Source organism: Astatotilapia calliptera, chromosome 1, assembly GCF_964374335.1.
Source record: "Astatotilapia calliptera chromosome 1, fAstCal68.1, whole genome shotgun sequence".
In the NCBI taxonomy this organism is placed as follows: domain Eukaryota; kingdom Metazoa; phylum Chordata; class Actinopteri; order Cichliformes; family Cichlidae; genus Astatotilapia; species Astatotilapia calliptera.
The window spans coordinates 6,311,449-6,334,610 of NC_137422.1; the positions used below are offsets into that span (position 1 = coordinate 6,311,449).

General features: G+C 41.9%; 1 pseudogene across 1 annotated transcript; it reads left to right on the forward strand.

Moving 5' to 3' along the window:
• Positions 1-17,000: 17,000 nt before the first annotated feature.
• On the forward strand, positions 17,001-22,498 carry LOC145428888 (general transcription factor II-I repeat domain-containing protein 2B pseudogene; annotated as a pseudogene). The gene has a single exon (XR_013909223.1). The product of XR_013909223.1 is annotated as a general transcription factor II-I repeat domain-containing protein 2B pseudogene (transcript).
• Positions 22,499-23,162: the final 664 nt, after the last annotated feature.

Here is a 23,162-nt window from a genome sequence, read left to right on the forward strand (position 1 = left end):
TAAAAAAAATGACGAATGGGTACAGCTCGGTGGACTCCCGTGGGCATCAGACGAGCCAAATAATCATGAAAGCTGTGGTGTTGTCCAATACAATGATGACAAGCAAGTAAAATTGTTCTTGAAAACATTTTTAAGAACTGTTTTGAAATTGTGTTCATGCTTTTTTAAACAACTATAAATTCAAAATCTCTCCAAAATACTCAATGCATTTCTCAATCAGGGTGTAGTGTTTTGTGCTTTCATTTTTCATAAACCTACTGCACTGGGTTTACTGATACTTTTCCAGAAAGATAATTCTGACTGACACACCAGAGATGGCCTTGCAAGAAAGACAAACTATAATAGCTGATGTGAAATTAGATGTGATGTTAACGAAGACTTGTGTGCTTCACTTTTTTTTGTTCTTGTCAGAAATTAGTAAAAACAACTGGAAACTGCTTTTGCAGCACTACATGACCACCAAGAGTCCCACACACAACCAGACACAGAAAATGTGCTCGATTTTGCTTGTTCTATATGTGCTTTGACAAAGCAGGCCTTTGTCTTTTCAGAAATCCTCCATCCAGCTCAGTTCTGTAGCATTCAAGTTGGCTTTGGTCCTGGCACCCTACTGTGTAAATTAGGAGAGACTAGTGTTGGGATTTAAATATATATTCTTAATGCTTATTTGCTGATTATATTGTTTTATTAACAATTATATTGTTTTTTATTGATTATATTGTTTTATAAACAAATTTAAGGTGACGTTTTCCAGATTACAACTGGCTGAGGAGAAGGACATCTGTGGGGATCTGATCAGGTTCTAAGATGATAAAGAACTCTTTTTCTAAAAACAAAAAACAAAACAAAATAAAACAAATGAATGAGCTCATGTTGCTGAGGGTGAAGAATTTGATTATTAGTCTCCACTGTCAGCAAATATCTTGTGTGAATGAGTGAATGTGTGACTGAACTGTGATGGACTGATGATGTGGACTGAGTCTTTGACTGACCGGACACTGAGACAAAGATGGGACCAAGGTTAGGATGAGTAAATGTTCACAAACAATTAACCACATAGGGGAGAGAAGGGTGAATGCTTTGCTTTGCTTTGTTTTGCTTTGCCATGAGCAGGAGGAGAAGAGAGAACGGAGGGGAGACTGAAAGGTTCAAATGAGAGTTTGGAGCTGCAGACTTTTTTGGGTTGCTGACGTTTGCTTTAAGAAAATTCTGTTTTATTGATTGGGTCTAGATTATGGTAGTACATTATATAGTTGGGAAAATGCCAAATGCTAAAGGGGAGAAAATGTTGGACGTTACTCATGTTACTATTAACAAAAGCAGGCCACCGTAGAAGTCAATTCAATTTTATAGAGAAAAATAGTTACAACCAAAGTAATATTTATGAGTCACATAGGGGATTGCTAGACTTTTCAGATTAAAATGCAGTTATAGAATAACAAACACTTGTCCAAGTGACCAAGGTTTTTCCCTTTAAAACAGTAAATTATTAAAAGAGCACGATCGGTAAGGACTAGCTGATAGTGGAGGGAGACAGGAGTAAAGTAAGGAAAGTAAAACACATTTTGGTTAGCTCTGATAAATTAAAAATGAAGTTTTGTTTCTAGGCAGCTTTGAATGGAGCCAGGAGTTCAAAAAGATTTAACATGATAATTAAACTGATTTTATTCCTTAACACAGGTTTGCAGGCCTGTTTTAAATTCCTAAGATGTGGTGAAGCATTTTCAGGTTGCTCTATATAATAAATTGTATTTGATACTCTGAGACATAAGATAATTTGAAATAAGGGGCTTTATGATCATTTTATGATTGTCTGGGTGTTTGATAATTTAGCTATGATAAAACTTACTCACAAGTAAATGCTTTTATGCTTAAACTTAATTGATTGAAGATGTTCTTGGAAAATGATCTTTTAGTAGAATAAGCAGTTATAATGATTTTCTTACACATACTGAAAAAGTGCTCATGAAGAGATGGTCTATTGTGAAAGGTGACAGAGTGTAGTAAAAGGTCAATGTAAAAATGCTTGCAGAGACAGATAACAGGAAGATTGACTTGTATGTCAGAGTTAAGACACATTTTGCTTGGAAACTTTTGCACTGGCATAGCAACAGTTTTTTGTACAGGATGTTCATGATCAGATAAGAGAGGAGAGAGCGAACAACAGGAAACACCTGTTTCTCAAGAGGGTGTCAAAGGTTGTTAAAAGTGTCGCTTACCCAAATGAATAAAATTGAAGATTTCAATTTACCGGTCAATCTACGTCCCTACCCTCACCTATGGCCACGAGCTGTGGGTAGTGACCGAAAGAACGAGATCGCGGATACAAGTGGCGGAAATGAGCTTCCTCCGAAGGGTGGCTGGCCTCTCCCTTAGAGATAGGGTGAGAAGTTCGGCCATCCGTGAGGGGCTTAGAGTAGAGCAGCTGCTGCTCCACATCGAAAGGAGCCAGCTGAGGTGGTTCAGGCATCTGACAAGGATGCCTCCTGGGCGTCTCCTGGGTGAGGTGTTCCGGGCATGTCCCACCGGGAGGAGGCCCCGGGGCAGGCCCAGGACACGCTGGAGAGATTAGATCTCTCGGCTGGCCTGGGAACGCCTTGGTGTTCCCCCGGATAAGCTGGAGGAGGTGGCTGGGGAGAGGGAGGTCTGGGCTTCTCTGCTTAGGCTGCTGCCCCCGCGACCCGTCCCCAGATAAAGCGGATGAAGATGGATGGATGGATATATGTATAAATGATAGACCCTAGAACAGGATAGGTTGAACCAAGTTTGAATAATTAAGAGAACAATTGATGAACATAATAGGTTATGGAGGCATAGCAGGGAGAGGTGTTTTGTTTATCCTTTACAGGAGATTTCAGGACCACCAGAATACCACGAAGGGGTTATAATGAGAGCATAGAAGTAATGAAGAGTAATGAGAGGGACTTTAGTAATAGTTGGTAGGATTTTTATGTTATGTAAATTGCCCAAAAATAGTGTTAAGGCCAGATATGCGCTACCCGTTAGACGGGGTGAAAAACCAGGAGTAAATTTTTAATAGAGGAAACGGGTTAACTTTATAGAGGCCGTTTCCAAAGAGGGACAAAAGTAATGTAGGGCCTTTTACCAGAAAATCTAATTATATCTGTTTTTAGTTTACAGTAGTTATTAAGGAAGTCAGTTAATTGGGTTAACTAATAGAATTAGTTAAAGAGGGGGTCTGTTGGGATTTAAATATATATTCTTAATGCTTATTTGCTGATTATATTGTCTTATGTATAAAAGAGGGTCAGCTCTGAGTACAGTCTGAGCCCAAAAGTACTGACAGGAAACTGCATGCTTTTGCAGAGCATATGAGGTGCAGACAGAAAGTGAAACTAAGCAGAGTGTTTGATCGAAACTTGAAGTGTGCGTGATGTGCAGAGGAAGTATATAATAATCAGGCTACCTGCTGCTGCTTCAGACTTGAGCTGGCGTCTCTGTGGGCTCGGTCTCCTTTTCTGGAAATGTAAAAATAAAGATAATTTTTTGAGTTAGACCACTTTGAGCTTGTGTTTTTTTTTCGCCGCCAAAAGAATACAAAGAACTGAATTTAATACTAGATAGAGATTAGATGATGGCCCGGCAGCTAAGCCTGTCAGTCTTTTTAGGCACTGGGTCTGAACCCTCTGCACTACCCCTCTTCTGCAGCTGAGCCAAAAGCACAACCTCCTATTACATATTTCTACTGCCCTGCTTAAACTGGGAAGCTGCCAGGCTTAAACTATCCAGCCATATGCATCCCTGGCCTATGGATCACCTTTAAATTAGAGTGGCTGTAATCCAAGAAACCAGGTGCCTGGGCATGTTACTGTCATTGTCCTGGGTCATTTTGACCCAGCGTTCTTAGATTTCCTGTGGTTTTATATTTTGTTACTTCATTATGTTCCTAGGATTGTTCGGTTTAGTTTATTTGAATTTCCCCTGCTTTCTGTCTCCCTGTGTCTGTGCTTACATTGTGGTGTTAGTTCTGGTGCCATATTCCCACTCCTTCTGTTCCATGTTCTCCTCATCCCTTCATGCATTCCTTCATGTTCCCTCTCTCTCTCCAGGCTGTCTCTGTGTTCTTCCTGTCTTATGTTTAAGGTCCACGTCTTGGTGTCAGCGTTTTCAGTTTTGTGTCCTCCCCATCCTGTCAAGGGTAATTGTCCTCAGCTGTGTTCCCCGTGTGCTTCCGCTTGCCTCATTACTTTCTGTGTATTTATGTCAGTCTCCCTCTGTTCCGTTTTGCATCGTCCCTCAGGTGTTGGAGGCCAACACTGAGGAGGTGAGTTCAAATTCAGAGACTCGTGCATGAAATGTTTACATGAGACTTGCTTTCACGGATAAAGTGAGAACATGCAGCCAACATCTAATTGCTATGTAAATGCTTTACATCACACAACAGGGAGAAGTTTTAGTTTTTCCCTAAACAAAACTATTTTCATGGTTTTGGCTTTAGCTGTGCCTAAGACTATATTCACTGTACACACTCATCATCACTGTATCATAAATCCTACAAACAGGAACATCATTTAGGATGGGCTTCACATCAGTTTTTTATACAGCACCAAATCACAAAAACAGTCACCTCAAGGTGCTTAATAATATTGTATGGTAAAGACCGTACAATAATACAGAGAAACCCCAGCAATCAGACAACCCCGTATGAGCAAGCACTTTGGCGACATTGGGAAGGAAAAACTCCCTTGTAACTGCAAGAAACCTACAGAAGAACCAAGCTCAGGAATGGGCTGCACAGTACAAAAGACATGCTGTGGAAGAGAGCTAGGGATTAATAATAAATTTAATAATAATTAAATGTAGAGTGGTGTATTAACACATGGGGAGTGAAAAGGGGTGAGAGATGGAGAAACGCTCAGTGGATCATGGGAAACTTCAAGCAGCCTAAGTATATTGCAGCCAGCCAATAACATCGCTCCTCCAGTGTCAGCTTCACTGTCAGCAGCTCGCAATCCCCCACATCCACCACGTCCTTCGTTCAGTGGGGGACAGCTGCCTGCCTGCACAGGGTTTGAGCTCACCCATACCCCCGACCCTACAGACTGCAGTGAGAGGACCGACCCACCCCAGAGTCAGACGATTCCATCGCCACATACAACTGCAGCTTGGTGTCTGAATGCAGGAGAACAGGTGCTGAGGTAAACAGCTCCAGCAGTTTATCAAAAGCAGCAGCCTCTGGTGGCCAAACGAAAGGAATCTTGGGTGTGGTGAGACGTGTGACTGGTGCAGCTACCCGACTTTAGTTGTAGATGAATCGGCTGTAGAAGTTGGCAAAACTGAGGAAAAGCTGCAGCCTACCACTGAGTTGGGTGTGGGTTATTCTGTTACTGCATGCACCTGCACTCGTGCTAGGATGTACCCTAGAAAGGTGACTGATGGCGTGTGAAACTTGCATCTCAATGCTGTGATGTAGAGTCTGTTTACAGTTCATTGCGGACGTGAACCCAGTGGTCCTCCTTGGACTTGGAGAAAATCAGAATATCATCGAGGTAAGCAAAGGCATTCTGGAAGTCTCATAATACGTCGTTCACTAGAGCCTGAAACACGACATTAGTTAATCCAAATGGTAGGTGTCCAGTTCTGTGAAGAAAGTTTCTTCCTGGAGAGGCTTGAAAGCAGACTTAATCAATGACAAGGAATGGTTATTCTTTATAGTGATTTCATTAAAACGTCAAAAATCAATACAGGGCCTGAGGGTCTCGTCTTTCTTGGCCACAAAAATGAGCCAGCATCTACAAGGGAGGAAGATGGGCAGATCATTCCTGCGACCAATGATTCCCCGATGTATTTCTCCATTCTTTTGATCTCCAGCCCTGACATGTTGTGTAAACAACTTGAGGTAAGTGGAGCGCCCAGAAGGAGGTCAGTGGCGCAATCGTAAGGCCAGTGTTGGAAAATCTACCACAAAATCTGCTAGACTGTTTTTACCCATATGGAAGATTAATGGTTTATTTGCAGAACTGCCCTCAGACACAGGATGAGCGAAAGTTTTATTCAAAAAGTCACTGCAACAGAGGGACGAAGCCAAGGGACGAGGGGTGAAAACATTAAGGAAAGATTTGGTTACTTGTAGTTGGACGAAGCAGGGCAAGAGGGAGGGGTGATTCATCGGGTGAGTTGCTGAGCTATGGAATGAGGAAAATGGGATGTCCGACCTCTTCTTTCCTTTTTCACAGCAGAGAAGGCGATGCAAGCAGGAGGGCAGGGAGGCGAGTGTTCAAGCGGCTGAAAACGAGTCCAGCAGCAGGTAGTTAAGTCGTAGACAGGTAGTGAGTGAGCAGAGTGAACCAGCAACAGGGAATGATCCGGTACTTTACTGAGCTGGGTTAGTAATGACCAAAGGATCCAAGCTGGAAACACAAAGCCAGGAATGTTTTTTGGACACCACTCAGACAGATGACAAGGACAACATGCGGCTAAACATGTCACTCCTGGTCTGACTGGGGAAAGAAAAATCCATGCTCAACATGTACAGCCCAGAACAGTAGCAAATTCTGGCTATTTGTATGAATCATACACATGGTTATTATTAACCTTGTTTGGAGCTGAAGGAGGTCTGTCAACAGCCTTTTGCCATTTTTGACTATTTGAAACTATATTATGGGAAAATGCTTATTCAGCTGCAGGAAAACTTTCCATGGAAAAATTGACTTTCTGGTTGCTTCTTCCCCTAGGTGTGGACAGGTCTGCGTTTCCTGGCTGGTGAATGGCTGTGGGTTAATGGCGCAGATATGTTGTACTCTAACCTGCTTCTCTGCCCCACAATGGTGCAGCACTGTGGAGTCTTATCCAGGAACAGCACAGGCAGGATGGAGCCCAGAGACTGTGCAGAGAGAAAATATTTGCTATAGGAATTAGGACTCTTGATATCACTTAAATCATTAGCATTAGGGTGGTCCCCAAATCTCAAAATGTAATCGAATCCATCTTTTGAACATGGTCTGCAAATTTTCACTAGGATTGACACTGGAACTTTAAGAAGGCCGTTCCAGAAACATTCGTCTGCTTTATCCCAAAGCCATTTTGATTTGTGTTTGGGATAACTGTTCTGTCAGAACATCCAGTTATATCCAAGTTTAAACTATCTAGCTGTTTATAATAATAATAATGGATTGCATTTATACAGTGCTTTTCCAGACCCACAATTCCACTATTCATTCACTCTCAAATTCACACACTGGTGGAGGCAAGCTACAGTTGTAGCCACAGCTGCCCTGGGGCAGACTTATCTGTGGTGAATTTGGAGGTACCGTATTTTCACAACCATAAGGCGCACTTAAAAAGTCTTAGATTTTCTTCAAAAAGTACGGCGCGCCCTATACTGCTGCACCTCCACCCACCAGTCTGTCAAGCTAATCAAGTTTGCAGATGACACCACCGTTATTGGACTCATCTCGGACGGGGATGAGTCTGCCTACAGGAGGGAGGTTGAACGTCTGGTGTCCTGGTACAGCCACAACAACCTGGTGCTGAATGCCCAGAAGACAGTGGAGATTATTGTGGACTTCAGGAAGCACACAGCTCCACTCCCCCCCATCATCCTGACTGACACCCCCATCACCTCTGTGGACTCATTCCGCTTCATGGGTACCACCATCACCCAGGACCTGAAGTGGGAGCCCACCATCACCTCCGTCATTAAGAAAGCCCAGCAGAGGATAAAAGAACAGGTATGTGCATTATGCAGGACATCGTTGTTTTAACAACCCTGAAAATGGCAAAGAGACACGCTTACGAAGCACAGTTTAAACTGAAGGCCATCAGCTACGCGGAGGAACATGGAAATCGAGCAGCGGCGAGAGAATTTAAGATTAACGAATCGATGGTTCGCAAATGGAGGAAGCTAGAAAACAAGCTCCGGCAGGTCAAGAAAATGCAGCTGAGTTTCCGCGGACATAAGGCGAGGTGGCCCGAGTTGGAGGAAAGACTCGAGTGGTGGATCATCGAGCAAAGAACGAGCGGGAGAAGCGTTTCGACGGTCACCATTCGGCTAAAAGCAGTTTCACTAGCTGAAGAGATGAACATTGAACATTTCCAAGGAGGTCCGTCTTGGTGCTTTCGTTTTATGAAACGGTGCCATTTTTCCATCCGGACCAGGACTACGGTAGCGCAGCAACTTCCAACGGATTATAAGGAAAAGCTGGCCATCTTCCACTCCTACTGCAGCAAACACATCGGCGACAAAAACATCCAGCCCAGCCACATCACAAACATGGACGAGGTCCCGCTCACTTTTGACATCCCGGTAAGTCACACTGTGGAGAAGAAGGGGACCAGCACGGTAGCGATACGCACAACGGGGTATGAAAAGTCTTCTTTTACTGTTGTGCTTGGCTGCCATGCTAATGGACAGAAACTGCCGCCTATGGTGATTTTTAAGCGAAAGACTTTGCCTAAAGAGAAGTTTCCAGCAGGAATCATCATTAAGGCAAATGAAAAGGGCTGGATGGATGAGGAAATGATGAAAGAGTGGCTGAGGGAGGTGTATGTAAGGAGACCAGGTGGTTTTTTCCACGCATCACCATCGCTCTTAATCTGTGACTCTATGCGTGCCCATCTCACAGCCGATGTGAAAAAACTAGTGAAACAAATGAACTGTGAGCTTGCTGTCATTCCGGGAGGCCTGACAAAGGAACTCCAACCGCTGGACATCGGTGTGAACCGCCCGTTCAAAGTAAGGCTGCGAGCGGCTTGGGAGTGATGGATGACCGATGGAGACCACAGTTTCACCAAGAGTGGAAGGCAGCGCCGGGCGAGTTACGCCACAATTTGCCAATGGATTGTAGATGCTTGGGCTAACATGTCTGCTGGCACTGTTGTTCGAGCTTTCGCAAAAGCCGGCATCATTTCCGAGGAGCCGCACGGCATGGAAAGTGACTCTGACAGTGAAGAAAGTGAACCTGGCATGTTTGATGGAGATTTAGCGCAGCTGTTCAATTCAGACACAGAGGATGAGGACTTCGATGGGTTTGATTGATGATAAAAATGTGAGTACCAAACTTTGTTTTGCTCCTGCTTTATTTTTAAATATGCACACTTGTATGCTTGTGTGTTCTTGATGATGACGATTACTGGTAATAAAAATGTGAGTAAGGTACCGAACTCAGGTTTGCTCCCGCTTTTTTTTTAAATACGCATACGGTACTTGTATGCGCCCTATGATCCAGTGCGCCTTATGTGTGTGTTAAATACAGTAATGGCACACATAACTGAGACTGCGCCTTTTAGTACAGTGCGTCTTATGGTCGTGAAAATACGGTAGTCCTCCTTCTCCTTCATTATTCCACTTTGTGCAATGTACTGGTACCAGTGGCATAAAAACAACACTATAGCATGATGCTACCACCACCATGCTTGACAATTAGAATTATGTTTTTAGGTTTGAAAGCCTCACTTTTGCTCCACCAAACATACATTTTGTCATTGTAGCTAAAGAGCTCAATCTTTCTCTTATCCAACCATAAAACTCTTCCCCAAAAGGCATTTGGCTCATCTATGTGGATAGCTGCAAAATTTAGTTGACCTTGAAGGTGCCAATTTTGGGGCAAAGGCTACTTTCTTAGTTGTCACACGCTCAATCCGTGGCAATGTAAAACAAGCCTCACTGTGGACAACGATGCCGGTGTTCCATCAGTTTCCAGGTCATTGCAAGCTTTGAGGCCCGGTGTTTCCCAGATTGTTCCTGGCCTAGCCTCCTAGAATCTGTTAAAGTGATTACACATCTGAATAACTTTTTCTTATGTGTATCAGAATTTTATTAATCACTAAGGAAATTATGTACTTGTGTAATTGTTTAAACTCATGATCCTGGAATCTGGAGGAAGTTAACTTAAATAAACAAATTCTGCCAAGAAGAGTGGCCAAATGTCCAGAATTATGCCAAATTCTTGATGACTACCTGTCTTGTCTGCAGCTTGCTAAGGGACATTTAACCAAATATTAATGGGTGTCTTTGCTTTTGACCCCGTGTGGATTAGAGAAAATTCATAGATGAACTTATGATCACACAACCTGATATCACGGCATGTGTTTTAGGCGTGAAATGGACACAGTGGACCGGCATCTCTGTTACACATTTTGCCATGATACTGGGTTGGACCACAGCTGTATATATATATATATTTTAGGTGCAGGTTTGTTAAGTGTGGCATGATATCATGTTCTTTATGTCATGAATTTCTCTCCGTGTCATATTTCAAAATGCCAGCTGTAAAACAGTGGTGAACGCAACACTTTATGTTTCTGTGAACTGAAGAGTCCTCAATTCTTCCTTCTTAACAGTCCTTATCCATTATTATTATCATATCAGTGGGTAACGCAAACACTTCTAGAAATGCCTCAATAAGCTTTCTAAAGCAATTGATGTTGCCTTCACACTGTGTGCTTCTCTGAGCCTGTATTAGAAAAGGAAAGGCACGTCCTCAGGGGATTCAGTAGTGGTTTCTAAGCTTTCTGTATTATTCTGTGAAGCTTTTCTTTGGTTGCAATAACTTCAGATACATTATAGGCACTAAGGAAAACTTTCCATTCCTTGAGAACATGGCTGTAAACTATAAGGTCACAGATGCTTCACAAAGCCTTACATTGTAATTCAAAAGGCAATCAGAGGATGTTTGTTTTTGTTTGTTTGTTTCCTTGATTATCTCCTTATAGAAAATTTTTTTATATTATGTATGGTTTGTCAGAATATTTTTAATTTGTACTTTTGTTTATGGGGTCATAGATTTATTTGTGTTTTAATAAAGTAAAAATGACTCCACAAACTGACTAGACCTGCGTATGTACCTGCTTCAAATTTTAAGTGCAACTGCAAGTGCAACCTTTACCACTAGGTTGTAGCATTTTAACAGTGGTTATGCTGAAATGTTTTTGTTCCATTTCCACTATGTGTGTTGTGTCAACTTGCTAGTGTTTCACAGCATTTGACCTCTCAGTGCAACCATAGGAAATTGTACTTCTAAATTTTACATTCAAAATACGTGCAACTCTAACCCAGCGGTCCCCATCCTTTTTTGCACCACGGACCGGTTTAATGTCAGACAATATTTTTTTTTTTTTTTTTTTTTTTTTTCTTTATAAATGACATCAGAAACAGCAGTATGCGACATTACGTGATGGCAGAGCTTCAGTTCATCCTTTGTCATTTTTTTTTTTTTTTTTTTTTTTTTTTTTTTTAATAAATAGGACAGGGGGAATGAATGAGAGAGAGAGGGGGAGAGAAAGAAAGAAAACCCAAGGGGAGAAGAGACGGTGAGAAGGGGGGGGAAGAGAGACAAAAAAAAAAAAAAAAAAAAACTCCTGGGTCACCTGTATGGAGAAAAAACAAACAAACAAACAAACAAACAGAGGAGACAGCAAACAACAAAGAGCAACATAATAATAGAGAAAACAAAGCACCATCACAATAAACTAGCTAATCATAGATATCAGTATTTACTAAGTAATAAACGATATTGTGCAGCACGCAAGATAGACAGCGCACAGTGTGCTTTGAGGCAGCAGCCAAGAAAGCTTTAGTCCGCGTCTGTGAATACCCATGTGTGCATACCTGTGTGGATCAGCATGCTTGCATTCCAAAGGTTTCTCCATGTAATGATCTGCTAGGGAGTGTGGGGGGGCCACAGCCCCGTCCTCCAGGGTGTGAAACGGGTATGGAGGGGATCAAAACTCCAGACATCCAGAGGCCCCCAGCCGCGCCACTGTCAGACAATATTTTCACGGACCGGCTTTTCGGGTGTTGCGGATAAATACAACAAAAATGATACGACCAAGAAAAAAACTCTGGTATTTTTTAAATATAATAAAATTCCCTTTGTAACTGTGTAACTTTATTAGCAGCATCCTCCTGAAAAAACATTGAGAGTAACATCCTCCTCTCTGCCCCCTAATGCTATCTGGTCGCTATTGGAAGGTTGGTGGTTCGATTATTGGCTTCCCCAGTCTACATGCCAAATATCCTTGGGCAAGATACTAACCCCAAGTTGCCCTCCGATGCGTTCATCGGAGTATGAATGTGTGTGAATGTAGTTTAGTTTGCACTTGTGTTTAGAAGTGCTTGTATGAATGGGTGAATGAGGCATATTGTATAGAGCGCTTTGAGTACTCCAGGAGAGTAGAAAAGCGCTATATAAGAATCAGTCCATTTACCATATTTAATCTCCAGTTTTTACTTGGCGTAGTATTATTCTTGTGCATTAATGTTAAAGATACAGGAGCATGATCGCTGACAGCTATAGGATGAATCTCAGTGTCTGTAATGTTACTCAGCAGTGAGCTGCTGACCAAAAATAATCCAGACGAGAGTAGGAGCGATGAACATGTGAGAAAAAAGTATATTCCTTACTGTTGGGGTGAAGGGAGCGCCATGCATCGCAAAGGCCAAAGTCGCTCATATACTGTTTGATTATATTTGTGGACTCCCAATTACGCCGAGTTCCTGCTGTATTGAAAAAACGTGACAGAATGAGGGATCATCCACATTTGGACCATATACACTTACAATACATAGCTTTTTATCAAGTACAGATAGTTTAATGATTAAGAATCTGCCCTCTGGGAGATCACGTGACCCGTCGGCAGGAATGCCAGCGTAGTTTTTAGCTCTGCACACATTGTCACTGTTTATCACTATCCTGTCATATAAATTAGTTATCTCGACGCCGATCCCACTATGGACACCTCTTCAACCAGAGACTCACGGAAACGGGAGATTGCTCAGTCTCCCTTAAAGAAAAAGTTTAAAGATTCCTCCGTCACTAAGGAAGACCTCGACGAGGCTATTGCTAACGGTGTGAAGCTAGCACTTCAGGAACAACAAAAGTCCCTCGATTCAGTGGTTGCCTCGGCAGTCAGGGAAGCTATGGACTCTATCTTGATTCCTGCTCTGCGCGACTTACGCACAGACCTTCAAAAGACCAATGAAGTGGTAAATAATGTTAGCGGGGAAATCGAGAGGGTAGCTGCGATGGCTAAACACACTCAAGACCGAGTGGACTCAGTGCAAGCCGCCGCGCGTGAGGACAGACGATCGGTTATCGATCTGAAGAAACAACTCGACCTTCTCACGACAAAGCTTACAGATCTGGAGGACAGGGGTCGCAGGAATAACATCAGGCTTGTTGGCTTACCTGAAATGCTGGAGGGCTCGGATACAGTTGGCTACATTAAGGCTAATCTCCCCAAGTGGATTCCGTCGTTGGAGGGGCGCGACATCGAACGAGCGCATCGGGTGTACGACGGCCGCGATACTAATACCAAGAAGCCTCGCACCCTAATCTTCAGATTATTACGGTGGCAGGACAGATCGGCAATTCTCAAAGGGGCACGCAAAGCATATCCAGTGAAGCATGCCACCAACACCACTCTTCTTTTCTTCCCTGACTTCAGTCCGACTACAACAGCAAAGAGGAAGAGTTTCTCTCCTGTCATGAAGAAGGCTACGGCTATGGGCCTGGAACCATTCCTCATTTACCCCGCCGTGATGAAGATAGAGCACGGTGGTAAGAAGATGGCATTCGAATCCCCTCAACTGGCAGAAGATTTCATTAACTCCCTGCCGCGAAAGCTGAATCCTGCAACGCCGCAGTGTGTTGATGGGGCCCCCGCTTTTCCTCCCGATCTAAACAGCGCGGCCAACGACGCTGGCAATCAGCATGCAGGAGAAGGCAACTTAGTGGACATGAATGACTGAACGCCGGTTAGTTGACCTGTTTTAGTTGCAGCAGGCCTCAACTAGGTTGACGGCAGGATCACTTTCATGGGTTAAGGTTGGTTACATTTAATTTAGCGACTTGCTTCGCCCCTACCGGGGGTACTTTTTTTTTATTTATTTATTTTATTGTATTTTATCTTATCTTATTTTGTGTATGTATGCATGTGTATGTATGTATATGTGTATGTGTGTATATATGTATATGCATGTGTATGTGTATGTGCATGTATGTATATATTTATATATATGTATTTTTTTTTTTTTTTTTAATTATTTATTTTACTTTTCTTTGAGCTTATCATGGTCACATATTTGCTGGCTGTTGTTACTGTACGTATATAAGATACATTTGTATTATTTTATTTTGTTTTTGTTGCAAATATTCATATTTTATATTCTTTTTTTTTTTTTTCTTCTCGCTAAATAAGATAATTTCACTCAGTCGGGAGGGTGTGGGATATACTTACCCACTTAATTTCCGTTGACTATGTGTGCACGTCTGACCCTCAAGTTTTTTGTGTTGGAGTGGAAGGACCGGTTACGAATCAATCAGAAGTTTGTGTTTTAGCAGACCTATGGAGGGAGCTCTGTGCGGTCTGCACCAGTTTTTGTATATAGTTTTTTCCTCCCCTGTCCCCTCCCTTGCAGACATATCTCTATGCAAAGTTATAATTCCAGTAGCATTAGTGAAACATTGCAGTACCTGGCAGGGGTATGGTGGCCTTGTATTTTACTACACACTGACGTTCCTCTCTTGCTATCTTCACATTGGGACCATTCTTGGACACTTGCCGTACCGATGCTACCATTGATTATTCTGTCACTTAACGTTAATGGTCTTAACTCCGCTATTAAGCGGACACGTGTCCTTGAGTACCTATACCGTAAAAACGCTGACATTGCTTTAATCCAAGAAACACATCTGAAACAAGGTGATGTGGTACGTTTTCAAAACAAACACTACAATCTACTAGCTTCGTCCTCTGCCCCAAATAAAACCAAGGGTGTCTGTATCTTGCTGAAGAGAAAATTCGACCTTACTACCAGGTATAGCACGAGTGATGAAAACGGCCGGCTGGCACTTGTAAGTGGCAGTATCTTAAACCATAAACTGGTATTCGTATCTGTATACTGTCCAAATGAGCCAGACAGGGACTTTTTTACTTATATTGCCAATACACTATTAGAATACAATGATTATTCCATAGTGTTGGGTGGAGACTTCAATGCTGTCGTCAACCCCGTTTTAGATAAATCTCATCCAGATGCAGTAGCTAATCTCTCATCTTCTCTGTTGAATACACTTATAAAAGATCTTAATCTCATCGACCTTTGGCGGATGCAGAATTTCGACATTAGGGATTATACATTCTTTTCTAATAGACATAAGACATTCTCTAGGATAGACTACGTTTTTGTTAGTCCTTCCTTAGTTTCAGGTGATACATCTATTTCTATTCAGCCAATCTTGATATCGGATCATTCAGCTTTGTTATGCTCTGTCGATCTGCCCAATTTAAAGAATAGGGCCCCCAGGTGGCGCTTTAATACGTCCCTATTAACAAACTCTACCTTTCTCAGCCTGCTTAAGCTCCAGCTGAAGGATTTTTTGGATATCAACGCTAATGAGGATATCGACCCACAAGTCTTATGGGAGACTACAAAATGTTTCATTCGTGGCTTTTCCATCTCATTCTCCTCCATGTTGGCAAAAACAAAACGTGCTCAGGTGTCCAATCTAGAAAATCAGGTGGAATCTTTACAGAATCTGCAAAAACTAAGCCGGTCAGACGATCAGTCTACACTCCTAGCTTCACTAAAAGAAGAATATGATGCAATAACCTTGTCCAAAGCAGAGTTCATCTTGCATAGAACTAGACAGAAGTACTATTTTGAATCAGAGCGTCCTAGTCATTTGTTGGCACTTATGCTTAAAGAATGTGAAACAAGGGCACATATTCCAGCTATAACAGCTGCAAACGGTAAAATTACGACAAATCCCCAGTCCATTAACACCACTTTCTCGTCATTTTTTGTAAATCTGTATAAATCAGATATCAATTTTAAGGATACTATCTGTAATAGCTTTCTCGAGAATCTGGATCTACCTCATATTCCACAAGCAGATCAGGATGAGCTAGAGGCCCCATTAACTCTAGATGAGCTGCATAGAGCGCTGAAAGACCTTAACAAAGGTAAATCACCTGGACTGGATGGCCTTCCGCCAGAACTATTTCTAGAACTTTGGGATACAATAGGCTCGCTCATGCTCGGCTCATTTAATTTTGCAATCCGGAACGGGTCTTTCCATAGAGACCAGAAAACAGCACTTATTACCCTTCTCTTAAAAAAGGGAAAGGACCCTCTTGAGTGCTCTAGTTTCAGACCGATATCTCTGCTCAAAACTGATCTTAAAGTATTTGCAAAAGCTCTCGCATTGCGCCTGGAAAGAGTTATCCATGTTTTGGTCAATGCAGACCAGACAGGATTTATCCGAGGGCGGCTTGCATCTGATAACATAAGACGGCTGTTGCACATCATAGATGCCGCTAACAGCTATCAAAATCCATGTGCAGTATTTTCACTTGATGCAGAAAAAGCCTTTGATAGGCTAGAGTGGGACTATATGTGGATGGTATTAAAACACTTTGGGTTTAAGCAGAAATTTGTTGCTATGATTCAAACACTATATCACTCACCTCTTGCTAGTGTCTTAACAGGGGACCTGGTCTCTCCCCCTTTCACGCTGCAGCGTGGAACGAGGCAGGGTTGCCCTCTCTCTCCTCTCCTGTTCTGCCTCTCTCTAGAGCCCTTAGCACAAGCCATTAGACAGTCCACGATTTCTCCCATAAGAATTGGTGGTCATAATCATATCATATCTCTATATGCGGATGATATTATTCTGTTTTTGGACAACTATGAGACGTCCATCCATCCATTGATTAAAAACTTTGACCATTTCAGCTCTCTATCTGGCTACAAAATAAACTGGTCGAAATCTGCTTTGATGCCTTTGAACGATAAAGCTACGAAAGTTTCCTTACCCGGTTGTGTTCAGATCAAAAGCACTTTTACTTATCTGGGCATTTCAATTCATAATAGTATTCCAAAGATAATCAAGGAGAATTTTACTACTATGCTAAATAAGATCAAATCCGACTTTCAAAGATGGGACAATTTAAAAACTTCGCTTCAGGGTAGAATCAACACAGTAAAGATGAACATACTGCCACGGCTTAATTTCCTTTTTTTATGTTGCCACTCTCTCCTCCTCTAACTTATTTTAAAGACATACACTCTGCGGTGTCTAAATTTATTTGGAATGGCAAAAGGCCTAGGATACGTTTGTCAACATTGCAGCGGCCCAAATTGTTTGGTGGCCTGGCAGTACCAAACTTTGAGTTTTATTACTGGTCATTCCAAATCAGGGCGCTTAGTACGTGGGTCAACCCAGAGACTACTACTGCGTGGAAAATGATCGAATCCGCCAAGGCAGCACCGCATAGACTACAAGATCTTCTGTTTGCTAATGTTCCCGCCAATACGCTCTACAACAACAACGAATTTGGACCTATTATTGCCAACTCTATACAGGTATGGAGGAAGATAGAACGGCGGCTGGGTGCTCCAGTTAAATTTTGTAAAAGCTCACCACTCTGGCATAATTTAAAATTACTATGTGGCAGCCGACCATTTGTTCAACCCTCTTGGTTCTCACTCGGGATAAACCTTTTTGATGATCTATTCAACGCCCAAGGCCTTTGCTCATTTCAGGACTTAAGGACACGTTTTTCTCTTCCTGCATCTTCTTACTTTGTATATCTGCAGCTCAGATCAGCTTTAAAAGCATACGGTGTCCCCTGGGACTCTCCTCTTCCCTCTCATCCCATGTTGGACTGGATCCTGCCTAAATCTGGCAGACCCTCTGTTTCCAAAATCTACAACAAATTAGCTGAACATGGTATGAAGTCCCTGCCCATTGAATCTATTTGGGTCAGGGAACTGGGAGAACTACAGGTTAATATAGACTGGGATACAGTGTGGTCTAATCTGAGTTTGACTTCTAAGAACCTGGCGCATCAATTAATTCATTTCAAAACCATACACAGAACATACATTACGCCCTATAGGAGGTTCCAGATGAAACTACAGGCTACGTATTACTGTCACATCTGCAATGATTCATCACCTGGCACGTTTTTGCACATGTTTTGGGACTGTCCTGTGGTATCCGATTTTTGGGTCTTTGTGAACTCTGTGTTATCTGAGGTACTGGAAGTTTTTTATGTTCCCAATCCTGGTCTTTGTCTCCTTAATGATACCTCTGAAATCTCCTTAAAACAAATGCAATGCAAAATGTTGTTCGCTGGATTTACATCCGCAAAGAAGACTATTACAAAGCAATGGTTCTGTCCTGACATTTGTATGGAATCATTCTGGAGACGATGTCTTATCCGTGTTATTGGTTTTGAACATACCACAGCAAAATTAAATAAAGCTCGACCCACGACTGTTGATGCTTGGAAAATCTTCTCATCCAGAGTTATCTCCTGGAAGAGGCAATAATTGGTTTTAACTTTGTGTTTTTGTGTCTTTTCTTTGCTGTCCCTATGCCTTGTTTGCTAATGTTTGCTTTGCTACTGCAGTTTACAGTTGTGCTGTATATGTCTGTACCCCCCCCCCCCCCAACCCCGTTTTAAATCAATAAAATGTTGATCACAAAAAAAAGAATCTGCCCTCTGGATCTGTAACTGTATCGTGTACTGTGAAATTAATATTTTTATGTATTAAAAATCATTAACACACTACTCCCTTTTGTCTAGAATTATAACAAGCTGAGAACACATTAGGAAACTCAGGTGTTTTAAGTTCATTCGAACCTCTAAGTGGTCTGTGGGTCTCCTGTAAAACGACAACATCTGCCTGTAGTTTTTTGAGTTGGTTAAATATTTTTAACCTCTTTTCTCAGGAGCCAGCTCCACTTACATTCCATGTAACAAACCTTAGTGCGCCCATAGATGTGTGTGTATAACTAGGGGTGTAGCTGTGTGTGTCGCTTAGACAGGTGGAGAGAATACATCACTTGTTTGTAAATAAAAAGGAGAGAGAGAAAGAATGTGTGGCGAGATGCTCCCTGAGTCTGACTATGTGAAGCATATAGTGGGTCTGTGTAATGTTTATTGGGTAGAAACTAGAGCTGGGCGATAGAACGATAACGATAATTGCAAAATAACTTTTTCTCGATAGAAGAATTAAACTATTGCGATAGGCCTCACCGCTCTTGTCCACTTAAAAAAAAAAAGAAGAACAGCCAATCCAAATTAAGTAGCACAGAGGCAAACCGATCACAGCCGCAGCGTCACGTAACTTGTTACATACAGCACAAATGCCAAGCCGCACATGTGTATTTGTTTGGGAAGCAGCCAGCCGCCGTGCCGCCCAGGTAATGGAGGAAATGAGTGTGCCGACTAGAGAAAAATCAACCGAGAGCGTGACCGAAGGTTACCGAAGAGAAAACAGATGATGGTTCCAATGCCGGAGAGATTGTCAAACGGAAGAGGCATAGAAGTTCCGTAGTGTGAAGGTATTTCGGCTATTTCAAGTCTGACAAAAAACAGAGTAGCGCGCACTGTAAATTGTGCCGAAAGCAAGTCTGGAAATACAATAAACCGGTGCATGCTCAATCTCTGACTGAAAGCGCTAATTCGTCATTCGGTTTTGTCAGACTAAAGTAACTGTTAAAACTGTTTGAAAAGCTAAGCTATACAACAAGGAGAGATTGAGAATTTCCTTTTAGTTCTCAGTTTATTTGATATTGACAAAAGTTAGTCAGTTTTGTCTGTTCTTCTGTAAAACAAACTAAGATTTATTTTTAGAATTAATATTTTGATACCGCCCAGCTTCTCATCTTCTTACGTGGAATAACTGCAGACTTTCAAGTCACGGAGGAGCTGGCTGCCATGCAGTCAATGAAAGGAACAACAACCGGCAATGACTTATTCATAGAGGTAAATGCATGTTTGGACAAATTAGGACTGAAATGGGACAATCTGGCAGGTGTAACAACAGATGGTTGTCCAAATCTGACTGGGAAAAATGTAGGACTTTTAAAGAGAATGTAGGATAAAGTGACAAAAATTAATCCTGTGCAGGAATTATACATCAGGAAGTGTTGTGTAAGATAGTGTTAAAGATGGACCACGTTGTTGATGTTGTAACTAAAACAGTTATCTTCATCAGAGCAAGAGCATTAAATCATAGACAATTTATTGCTCTTTTGGAGGAAAATGAGATGGAACATGGTGACATCAGCTACCACTGCTCTGTCGGGTGGCTCAGCCTAAGCAAGGGGATCTGAGAGAACAGATTCAGGATTTCTGTGTGAAGAAAGGACATGCCGTCCCAGAGCTTTCAGATGAAGATTGGGTGGCAGACCTCGGATTTGCTGCGGATGTGACTGCACTAATGAACCAACTAAATGTCAAACTGCAGTGCAGGGGACTTTTTGTGCATGAGATGTACAGTGCAGTAAAGGCTTTCATGAGGAAGTTGCAGCTTATCTCAAGCCAAGTGAAGGACAACTTTCTGACCCACTTGCCAACACTAAAGGAGGCTATTCCAAATGCCAATCACCTCCACAAGTACTCAGCCATGTTAGAAGTACTGCATGCAGAGTTTTCAAGGCGATTTCAAGATTTCAAAGCTCTTGAAAATGAAATGGACATGGTTTCTTCTCCCTTCACCTGCAGTGTGGATAATGCTTCAAGTGATGTTCAGATGGAACTCATTGACTTGCAGTCTGACACACTTCTGGCAGAGCACTTCAGGTCAGTCTCACTGCTGGACTTTTATTCCTCCCTCAAAGAAGAAAACTTTCCACACCTGAAGAATCATGCTCAGAGGATTCTAGTCCTCTTTGGATCTACCTATGTATGTGAACAGACATTCTCGGTGATGAAGTTCAACAAATCCAAACACAGGTCCTCTGTCACTGATGACCACCTCTCAGCTGTTCTTCGCATAGCCACCTCAGACATTCAGCCAGATTTCAATGCCCTTCTTCAAAACCAAAACAGGCTGGATTATTCTCACTGAAAAGGAGGAAAACATGACACAAGTCATTGTATTGTTGCATTTCTATAAACTTGTTGTTTGTTGAGTTAAACATGTTAAAATAAAATGACATTGATTCGGTGGTTGTTTTTGTTTTATTTGGAATATGCGCCACAATTTCACATAGCATAGCCCAATATAAATATTTACATTATTTTATTTTTGTTTTATTCTTCTGATTACCAGTACCAGCTATTCGTAATATATAATTTAGTGAATTTTACAATTTAAGAAAGTTAAGCAGACTTGGGTTCAAGATGTCGTTGATGTGGCCCTCTGACGCAACTCGGGTTTCTCATGTTGCCCCTTGTAAAAATTAATTGCCCACCCCTGGTGTAGAGGGTGGAAATCAGCCAGGACAGCTCATGAAATATAATAATAATAATAATACATTTTATTTGAAAGCACCTTTCAAAACACTCAAGGTCACTGTACATAGTAGAATAAAAGCAACATAAAAGCAACATAAAAGCAAGCAGTTTACAGAATCATAAAAGCAAAAGACATAAACAAATAAAATAGCAGAGTGGAGAGGTTATGTGGGATAAGCTATTTTGTACAAGTGGGTTTTGAGCTTGGACTTAAAGAGTGAGAAGGAAGAGATATTTCTTAAATCAGGAAGTAGGGAATTCCAGAGTCGTGGAGCAGAGCAGCTGAAAGCCCTGCTCCCCATGGTTGCAAGACGGGGGGAAGGGACGGAGAGTGAAAGGGAAGAAGAAGATCTGAGACAACGAGATGGGGCGGTAATCTTAACCAGATCAGAGAGATATGGAGGAGAGAGATGATGAATAGCCTTAAATGTGTGCAAGAGTATTTTGAAATTGATGCGATATTTGACCGGGAGGCAATGAAGCTGCTGCAAGGCAGGAGTGATGTGGTGGACAGAAGGGGTCCTGGTGATGATACGGGCAGCAGAGTTCTGGATACGTTGGAGCTTGTGGATGGATTTTTGAGTAAGACCAAAAAGAAGTGAATTACAATAGTCAATCCGGGAAGTAACAAGGCTATAGACAAGAATGGCAGTGGCATGTGGGGTGAGAAAAGGACGGAGACAATTAATGTTGCGCAATTGATAATATGCAGACCGAGTAACATTATTAATGTGTGAATTGAAAGATAAAGTACTGTTGAGGATGACACCCAAACTTTTCACAGAGGAAGTTAAGAAAAGAGACAGAGGGGGTCAGTGAGCAGGGACCTTTCAAAATGCTACATTTTAGTTTTTATCTTTCGCCAGAATCACACTCTTACTTTTCTGTGTTCATGTATTTTAAGTGAAATTAAAGCTAATTATAGCTTAATGGCAAGAAAGCGAAAGTGGAAAGTGCTTTAAAAAAAAAAGAGAGAATTATCCTTTTAAGTGAATCTAAATATTTCCCTTCCTCTGTCTAAAAAAAGCATCATCTCCTCTCTCTGTTTATACCAACTCTATTGTCTGACTGGCTTTTGGAGACTCAGATTTGAAGTTTGCCAAACAGAAAAATCGATATTGTTCACTGAATGTTTTCTAACAGTAAATATTTTTCAAACATTTGTTCCCAGTTTCTGTCTTTCCATGTGTTGTCCCTTAATTTGAACTGGAACCCAATGAAGCAGAGTGTAATCACCTCCTACGAGCCATCCTGTCACAGTGAGTGGAAGCTACAGTATCATATACTGGCTCATTGTGATTTACAATGTGAGCTATTCATGGTGGCCTAAAACAAACTGTGTGCATGCTCTTGTTGTTAAAGGGAATCACCCTGCGAAGCCACAAGTCAGCATCACCTCTGTTTCCTGCTTGTCCAAAGTGAACAGTCATGAAAAGATCAATTCATACAGAAGTGAATTGTAGTGGTAGCAGCAAGATCAGTCATGGACGCACAAGTTTTTTTGCAGTCCATTTTGTGGCACCACAAGGTAGCCTGTAGTGACTGGAGCCCACTGGATCATCACCAGTAGGGGAAAACAAACAAACAAAAAAAAAAACACCACGTGGAACATTTTTGTAGAATCGTTGCAAATTTTCCAGCACACACTGGATGTGATCTGGGAATGTAGTTTCTTGCAACATGTACTCATATATTTATGCAATACTTATGTAAGAATGCTGTCTGTTTACTTCAGCTCAGCATTCAGTACAGTTATTCCCTCCAAGCTGATCACCAAACTTGTGGCTCGTAGACTCAGCAACTCCATCTGTATCTGGATCATGGACTTTCTGACCACCAGACCCCAGCATGTTAGGTCAGGCCATAACTGCTCTACCACCATCACACTCAACACTGGCACTTCACAGGGCTGTGTGCTGAGCCCGTTCCTCTATGACTGCAGACCT